We start from the raw sequence: 9,454 nt of genomic DNA on the forward strand, positions 1-9,454 counted from the left end.
TCAATGGGTCATACTAGGGATCAAAAGCATTAATGAATTCTAAAGTTTTACTGAAAACTATCCACTTTTCTCTCCTAAATTCTTGTTCTTGCAAGGTGAAAACATTTCTAATTATATCCTCTGGATAATAAACTTGATGTACCATATGAGAAGCTTTCAGCCTCTTTCTTAAGAGGTCATAGAATCCTTCAGGATCAATGAATCTAGCATGAGATTTTGCCATGTTATATCTATCCAAAAACAAATTAAGGTATTTCCACCCTTTCCTGACAAAAAAAAAATTGCGCTACAGTAACAATTGGAAAGAAGGTGCCCTTCTTACAAAATTCCCTCTCATCTATAGTTCCTATCTACCATAAGAGCTCAATGATCCCTATCTTCAAGGGCACATGAAAGGGAAACACATGTGGCTTTCCCAAAAAACCATATACTCTTATTACAGTTGAAACATTATAAGGGATTATATCCCCCAATTATGACTAAACAATAGTCCTTGTGCATGGTCCTTAGTTCTAACCAATTCCAAAAATGCTTGTGGAATTCTAGGGCTGTCACCTTTCAAGAGAAACCTAAGCTTTGAAGCAAAGTAGCTATCAAATCTCACATAGTTGGCATTTATAGGTTCTAAAGTCATATCTACACTCCACAGCTGCACTGGATTCCTCTCTCCATCCCTGGTTGTTTCTAGCTCCATACCCTTGGAAAAGAAGGTAAATCCCTTGGATAAACATACATGCAAAAGCAATGAATACCAACAGAATGGTTTGTTAACCTTTCCCTGTGCTATTCCCACTAGACCATTGTGAATTTCTTTTGCAAGAAAAGTAGCAAAATCCAGAATAGTGCTCATCCCAAATTAAAGAGTTTGAGTCATGATAAGGACAATAGAGCCTGTGATTTGATCAACTTCATCTATCCCAAAAATATTGCAAAGAGAAAAATACAATGCTTGAGCTCTTAGGTTGAAATGTCTTCTCAACAATGGCTCTAGGGTACTGGCTGTAATTATAGGCAAAGTGCCAATTTTAGCAGCATGCTCTTGTAGTTCCTCTATTCTCAAGTAAATCCTTTGTGCATCATACCTTGCTTGAAGGTCATCTATGTCAATAGTTTCATGTACAACATGGTTAGGATTGAGGTTGAAAAATTGACTAAACAACGTAGGGAAAACCCTAAAAAGTTTGACTCCAGAATGATTTTTTACCTACCCTATAATTAGATCATATTTCTTTGCCAGATCCATCAATAAATCACTATCAAACAAAATTGTGGGAGCTGTTAATTTACCAATATCGAACTCCCATACATTGCTCATAGGAGTGTCTAGTTTTCACTCTAAAAACCATTTCTTAAACAACTCTAGACCCCCCATGGAAAACTGAGCATCTCTTACCCAATTTGCTTTATCATAGAAACCTTCTACTACAGCCACTCTCAGGTCTTTTGGAATGAGTTCCCTCCCCTTAGTTATTTCATGTACTGATAAGGGGAATTGTTAAAGAAAATCATCATGCACAGATTGTTTCAAATAATCTGTTTTCCCAATAAATTCTTTTTGGGGAGGCATTTTGGATAAAACCCTAAAAAATTTACAACAATAGATACTTGAATTTTTAAAAGAGTTGTAGAGTATATACCAACTAGGATTTTCACTTTTGCATTGTGTGACTTCTTCTGCAATTTCACGAGATCGCTAGCTAAAAATTTTGTGCCCTGGCTCTGAGAATTTGGTATGCCCTGATGTTCTTTTTGTGCCTTGGTAATTCATTAATGGTGAGATCGTGACTTCTTTTCATACAATGAAATCACACGAATGAAATGTGCACCATCTTTACTCTTAGTAACCATTATCTCCAAATTGCAACCAAGTTTGAATCTTATCCATAGATTTTTGCCAGATTGGATGGCTCTGATTTAAAAAGCAACAAGCTTTATGGCTTTTAAAAAAAAGGCTACGTGTCACAATAGCGCTTTCCCACATTATTTAAATTCCTTGCACCTTAGAATTGTGGGGAATCTCCATTCGTTGATCAAGACAAGATCAACAATCAAAAAAATTCACATTCGAACAAAATCCAGTTAGCTATACTAACCAATGGGACATTTATATGAGTTTTTGCTTTATGATAACTTTCCACGACAGCAGGTCCCATATCTTCTTCTGAGCAAGCAGGTGCTTGACATCATTATTTCCACGTGTCAAGCTGGCACATTCCCACTTTTCTTATTTGATGAGCAACTTCAAATTGTGAGCTTGCGCCAGTCGTCAATCTTTGAAAGATCAATGACAACACTGATTATACCCTGCAGAGCTTCTGAGTTAAAATTTTAGATGTCATCATGGACACATGTCTACATGGTGCATTACTGCTTTGTTTAAACTTCACTCAAGTTCAAATTGCGAGCAAGTACCCTTCGTTGATTAGGACAAGATCAACAATCAGAAAGAACTCTACATTCTACGCTTGCATCATCTATTGGGCCAATGAAATAATTGCTTTCAATCCTCATGCTCTGACTCACCTAACTACAACATTTATTTTTGAAATTTTCTATGACCACATCATAAGTGTTTCCTGTCATGTCCCCTTTTCAAATAATTTAAAAAAAAGAAAATCTTTGCTAAGGCAGGCAGGCCCAAGAAAGTGAAGTTTCGGAAAAAGGGAGTTAATCTTTGGAAACCGTTGGACTAATAAATGATAATTATTATTAAAATATGTTTCATTAACCTCTCTTGGACGTGAGTTACAGTTATGCCCTTTTTAAAGAGGTTTGGAGGCATTTTGGGGGGATTCCAGACTTGATTTTCACTCATTCTTTGTTATTCTTCAGAGGCTGCCAAACCTGTGGAGAAGGAGACCCAAGAACGGGAGTTTGCAGGTTTCCAGGGAGACCCAAGAACGGGAGTTTGCAGGTTTCCAGGAAGGCTAAGGACGGGAGTTTGAAGCCATTCCATGTGCATGCTCATACAGAGTTTGCCTTTGTGCTGAACAGTGCAGATTTGTGAGTTTCCAGGTGTATTTTTGTAAGAGTTTGGTGTTTCCGGTTGAGTATTTCATATCAGTTTTGGTTGCTGCTGTATTTTATACTTTAAGCTGTTAAAATAGAGCTGAATATATATATTGGGATGTGATTAAACTTCTGAGATAGATTATTAGTGTTCTTGTGGTGTTTCCGAGCATATTTTGTGCTATTTCGGGAGCCCGATGAGCATAGTTTTGGTCCTACATTTTCGAGCTGTTGTGTAAAGGCTATACGGATCTGGAAATATCAATTTGTAGGCTGTTATGCTGCTGAAAGTTCTGTAAAAATTTCCATTTTCAGATTCATTAATAATTTGTGAAGTTGTGAAGCTTTTAGTACTATTTTCAACATACCCGATTTGGGGTTTCTTAAGGAATTTGGTGGATCTTTGTGATAGCAGTTGTTTGATTTTAAAGATCTGATTAGAGGTTGGAAATATCATGAAAAATCAGAAAAGGGACATTTCAGTGGTATCAGAGCCATGATCTTGCCAGCCTGAGGGTTTGTAGAAGTTGCAGGTCAGTTTTGACAACTACCCAGATCTTGCATTTCAGTTTTGAGAACTACCCAAATCTTGCATGTCATAATTTATGATTGCATGTTGCTTCTAATCAGTTGCATGTCAAAATTTATGGTTTCATGCTACTTCTAATCATTTTCATGTTAGTTCTTGGTGAATTTGGTGGTTGTAGAAGTTTGCATTTCAGTTTTGACAAGTACCCAGATCTTGCATATCAGTTTTGACAACTACCCAGATCTTGCATGTCATAATTTGGTGGTTGCATGCTTCTAATCAGTTGCATGTCCAAATCTATAGTTTCATGCTACTTATAATCATTTGCATGTTAGTTCTTGGTGAATTTGGTGGTTGTAGAAGTTTGCATTTCAGTTTTGACAACTACCCAGATCTTGCATGTCATAATTTGGAGGTTGCATGTTGCTTCTAATCAGTTGCATGTCCAAATCTATGGTTGCATGCTACTTCTAATCATTTGCATGTTAGTTCTTGGTGTTTGAAGAAGTTATATCCTATTGGGGTTACACTCTACTTTATCCAGAATGGACAGGTATAGTACAGAGTCTCAGAGGGAACAATCTTGGACAATTGATAGCCAGAGTCAAAATAATAGAAAGGATGGTTATTTAGACATTCGAGATAAACTTATGAAAATAAGCCATGACATGTCTAAACAGTTGGTTGAGCACCACCGTATAAATGACATGTTATCTGACCCAGCTAAGGTGGATAAGTTGACTGGATTTCTATTTGGCAGATTTTCTCACAGGACAGATGACACAATTTCCAAGAACTTGCATGAGGAGTTTGAGAAACTAGCTGATAGCCAGGTAGAGGTCTCAGATTCTACTCTGCCACAGGAGGTGGTGGGAAAGGATATTACACAGATTGATAGTAATGGTCAACTTGATACTCAAATTGAGACAATTGTTTACAGGTTGTCAAAGGGTGATGCCACAGGTATTCAGGATGGTATAGTTACAACAGGCAGTGACAACAGTGTAGTGGGTTCAGATGATGATTATGAGGATGTTGTTGTGCAGGATGGTGAGATACCTGGTAGAGATGAGCAGACATTGAGCATTCATGAATTTGCTGAGAAAGAGTACCAGGCAAAGTTAGATGCTTCATCACATGAGGTTGAGGCTGGTAGTACTTCACATGATTTGTCCAGCCAGCTGAAGGTGAACCAAGATAGTATTGTGACTTCATTATCTCATCATGACAGGTATGTGGAGTTAGTTGGTATTGGTCATATTACTCAGGTGAGGAGTTTGCTTGAGTTACCAGTTGATTCTAGTTTACGGATATGGACTCGAGATTGTTATATTGGCATTTGGGATTCAGTTGACTGGATATCTTTAACACTTTTTGGTAGCAGTGTTTGTTTGGGTGCTATCATGGATTTGATTAGCAGATTACATGGTGTTGTCTTTTCTTGTGCCAGTATCTTGTCTGATGTTGGTATTAGTTTTTATACACCAATGTTGGGCCTTGTTCATATATCCAGTCGGCCATACTTGTTGGAATGTGTTGATGATATTTCATATTTGGCAGTGTGTATAGATGAGTCCCAGGATCATATTGGCATTGATGACATCCGGAAGGATGCAATGGGCAATTTTGAAGACTTAGTTTCCTTGGGTATAGAGGAGTTGGACAGAAATGCTAATGTTTTTGATACTCTGTATGTTGATATGAGTTTTAGATTTGATTCACAGGATATGGATGGTAATACTCTAGAGACTAGTAACTTTGAGGATACTCCTTTAGACAGTGCATCAGAGGAGGTTTGTAGGAGACAGTCAAGCCAGTGCCATCATGTGTCTAATCAGTTGAGAGTTAGTGACCAAGACATTGCTATCACTTGCCAACATTTCGATGCTGCTCGTCAGTTGTTAGCAGTTTATGGATGGGGTTCTCCTACTAGTGATGAGCAGGGAGGCAGTTATCTTTCCTTGACAGAGTTCCACTCTTTATGGGAGGCTATCCAGATTCTGAGACAGGATTATATGCAGTTGGTAGCCGACAGAGATTATCTTATGAAGTGGGGCAGTACAACATATGATGCATTGTTGGCCAAGGAAGATGAGGTGAGTGAGATTACTGAGCAGCTTGTGGTGACTTCTGAGATTCTTGAGAGTACACAGTTGGCTTTCAAGGAGTCACAGTTTCATTTGGCTAAGGTGACCATGGAGTTAGAGCGACTACAGTCTTCACCTGATTCTATACAGTCACAAGCAGTGGTGTTTGGTGATCCGAGGATGTCCATGGCCGAGATTGTCAGAGACAGTGGAGATGGGGATGCATCCATTCTTGATACTAACATTGGAATATCAGGTTCATTCCCACTAGAGTTAGGTTCAATTGAGTTGGGTGTTGTAGCAGATTGTTGTATGCCTGACATGGTGGTGACCTCTAGTACTAATGGCACGAAGACTAGAGATGTTGTATCAAAGACCATGTGTGACATTGGTGAGCTGATAGTTGGCATGGTTCCTACTAGTAATACTACTCCCTTCGCAATGTCTTCAGAGGTAGTAGTCAGTTCCAATTTGGTTAATGATCGATTGCAGTTAGTTACATCTGGATTGCAGTCTGAGCCACTGACTGAGATTGGTGCATTCTATCGGCATTACACTGTGAGGTATGCTCATCTATCTACCTTTGATGACCATGTTGATGAGATGATGATACAGAGATGTACTTTGGTTCCTAGTGCTTATCATCAGTTATGGGACAATTTGATGCCTCAAGATGAGAGTTATGATGGGCATGACATGGCGATAGGTTCTACAGTTGACAGCTTGATAATACATGACTTAGAGCAGGAGTTTCAGAGTGATGCTTCAGCAGGTGTTGTTATTGATTCTACTCCTTTGGCTATGACATCTCTTGACTTAGCTGGTGATCAGTCACAGTGGGTTGTATCACTTCTTCATGGTGAGCTGTTGACTGAGGTTGGTTTTTTTTATCAACATTATATTGCAGGGTATGTACATCAGTTAGCATTTGATCCTTGTGCTGAGGAGTTGATGGTAGACAAATTTGGTTTGGATTCCATTTCTTACTCTTTATCTTGTAATGTCTTTTCACCATCAGCAGTGTATGGGAGTTATGGTTATGAGATAGTGGCCGATGATTTGCAGAGTTGTGTTGACTGTAGGAGTTGTACAGTGTGTGGATTCTCCATACTTGGTACAGTTTCATTCAAGAGGGTTCACCATTGTTTTAGAGTTGGATTGTACATTCCATATAGGCCAGTGGGATGCGTTGATGGTATTTACTGTGTTGGTAGTTTGATTTGTCCACTTTACTTGGGTTCTGATGTTCTAAGCGTTTGTGCCTCATGGGTTTTTGTTTGTGGTAGTGGTGATTTCGGAGTTTGGTTGAGCTATAATTGTCAATTTGATTATGGATTCCTCTTGGTCATATTGCAAAGGATATTGCAGGAGCCTATGTTAATTGGTAGTAGTATAGTTCATGACTACATTTGGGATCCAGGTGGATTGATTGGTTTATTGTTCAGCCATTTCTTGAGGACAAGCAATGATTGGGAGGGGAGGACTTGTCATGTCCCCTTTTCAAATAATTTTAAAAAAAGAAAATCTTTGCTAAGGCAGGCAGGCCCAAGAAAGTGAAGTTTCGGAAAAAGGGAGTTAATCTTTGGAAACCGTTGGACTAATAAATGATAATTATTATTAAAATATGTTTCATTAACCTCTCTTGGACGTGAGTTACAGTTATGCCCTTTTTAAAGAGGTTTGGAGGCATTTTGGGGGGATTCCAGACTTGATTTTCACTCATTCTTTGTTATTCTTCAGAGGCTGCCAAACCTGTGGAGAAGGAGACCCAAGAACGGGAGTTTGCAGGTTTCCAGGGAGACCCAATAACGGGAGTTTGCAGGTTTCCAGGAAGGCTAAGGACGGGAGTTTGAAGCCATTCCATGTGCATGCTCATACAGAGTTTGCCTTTGTGCTGAACAGTGCAGATTTGTGAGTTTCCAGGTGTATTTTTGTAAGAGTTTGGTGTTTCCGGTTGAGTATTTCATATCAGTTTTGGTTGCTGCTGTATTTTATACTTTAAGCTGTTAAAATAGAGCTGAATATATATATTGGGACGTGATTAAACTTCTGAGATAGATTATTAGTGTTCTTGTGGTGTTTCCGAGCATATTTTGTGCTATTTCGGGAGCCCGATGAGCATAGTTTTGGTCCTACATTTTCGAGCTGTTGTGTAAAGGCTATACGGATCTGGAAATATCAATTTGTAGGCTGTTATGCTGCTGAAAGTTCTGTAAAAATTTCCATTTTCAGATTCATTAATAATTTGTGAAGTTGTGAAGCTTTTAGCACTATTTTCAACATACCCGATTTGGGGTTTCTTAAGGAATTTGGTGGATCTTTGTGATAGCAGTTGTTTGATTTTAAAGATCTGATTAGAGGTTGGAAATATCATGAAAAATCAGAAAAGGGACATTTCATTTCCAGCTAAGCATAAGTAGTAAGCCACATGGTGTGACCCAACATCCTTCTATAGTTCGGCCCCACCATGAAATGCATCACAAAGGTGCATACCCACATTCCTTAAATCTCTAGCATCTTCATAATGTGGGATTGCACTAACCCTTGATCTTTGAAAGATCTACAACTAATGAGGCTTTAGTTCTATTTGGTAGACAACCTTCTTCAATGGCACATCTGGTAGTACACGTCAGTGATCATTTTACAGCATGGCACACCACAACATACAGTTAAAATTTCTTGACCCCACCTTTCCATGCGTCCAAAAACTGCTTGCCCACATTATTTATCTCTCATGTAGCTCCAAATTGTGGGCATGCACTGGCTTTTGATCCTGGATAGATAAACGGTTATAAAATCATGCATTTGAAACACCACGCTAGCTGAAGTGATGAATACAATATCTCCATTCATTCCAACTCGTCTGACACTTTCCACGGAAGACATTTGAACATCATCCTTAAGAACAATGGGCCCATCTTGTTAGACTATGCCACCTATCCAATTTCTGCTTCCTCGCATTATTTTTTCTGATGAGCATCTCCTTCTTGTGGGAAAGTGCTAGCTCTTGATTCAAATGAAATCAATGGTTGATGCTTCTTGGTGATAAAAGCATATTTTGTTGGTAACTCAACCAATGACATCGCAGGAAATCCAGAATGTGTACAAAAAGAACTGACAAACTTGCAAAAGCTTTTGACAACTTATGACTCCTTTTATGGTTCTCTGGAAATTTAGAAAAGGCAAGGGCTACGTGTCACCAAGTCACATGCTCGCATTATTTAAAAACCTTGCATCTCAAAATTGCAAGAATGTGATACCCATTGATTTAAACAAGATCAATGATTATAAAGACTTTGTGTCATCAGAGGTATTTCCTGATAGAATGATTAAGCAATTTGCAAGTTAAGCATGGCCACGTAAGGTTTAAACAAAATTAAAATGAACTCATGCTTGTGCAAGCCCTTCCTTAGGTGAAATGGTATATCATTAAATTTTTTTTTTCTAAAAATATTTGGAGTGTTTTTTAAAATGAGGGTAATCTAAGGATTTGAAAAACACAAGGAACAAAACCCTAATTTGCAAGATTTTAAGACACAAATGATTTTTCACTAAATTTTTCCATAATTTTTGCATTGTGAAAAATCAAACCAACAACACATTTGACCTTCTATTGGTTGGAGCACATGTAGATCTTTAGCCTAGGTATGTACCTCATCCATCAATCCAAAATCCTAGTTTGCTATGGATACCAATTTATCCACACTCAATTGAATATGGTGCAATAGGTTCAAATTCCCTTGTTTTATTTGTACACCCTTTTCCTCAAAAATTTCATGCCATTGCTAACATGCTCCCAAAAATGAATCTAACTATACACTCCCCTTTT

The sequence above is a fragment of the Cupressus sempervirens genome, chromosome 3 (genome assembly GCF_028749045.1).
Source record: "Cupressus sempervirens isolate cs-2001-9-10 chromosome 3, ASM2874904v1, whole genome shotgun sequence".
NCBI classification, from domain to species: domain Eukaryota; kingdom Viridiplantae; phylum Streptophyta; class Pinopsida; order Cupressales; family Cupressaceae; genus Cupressus; species Cupressus sempervirens.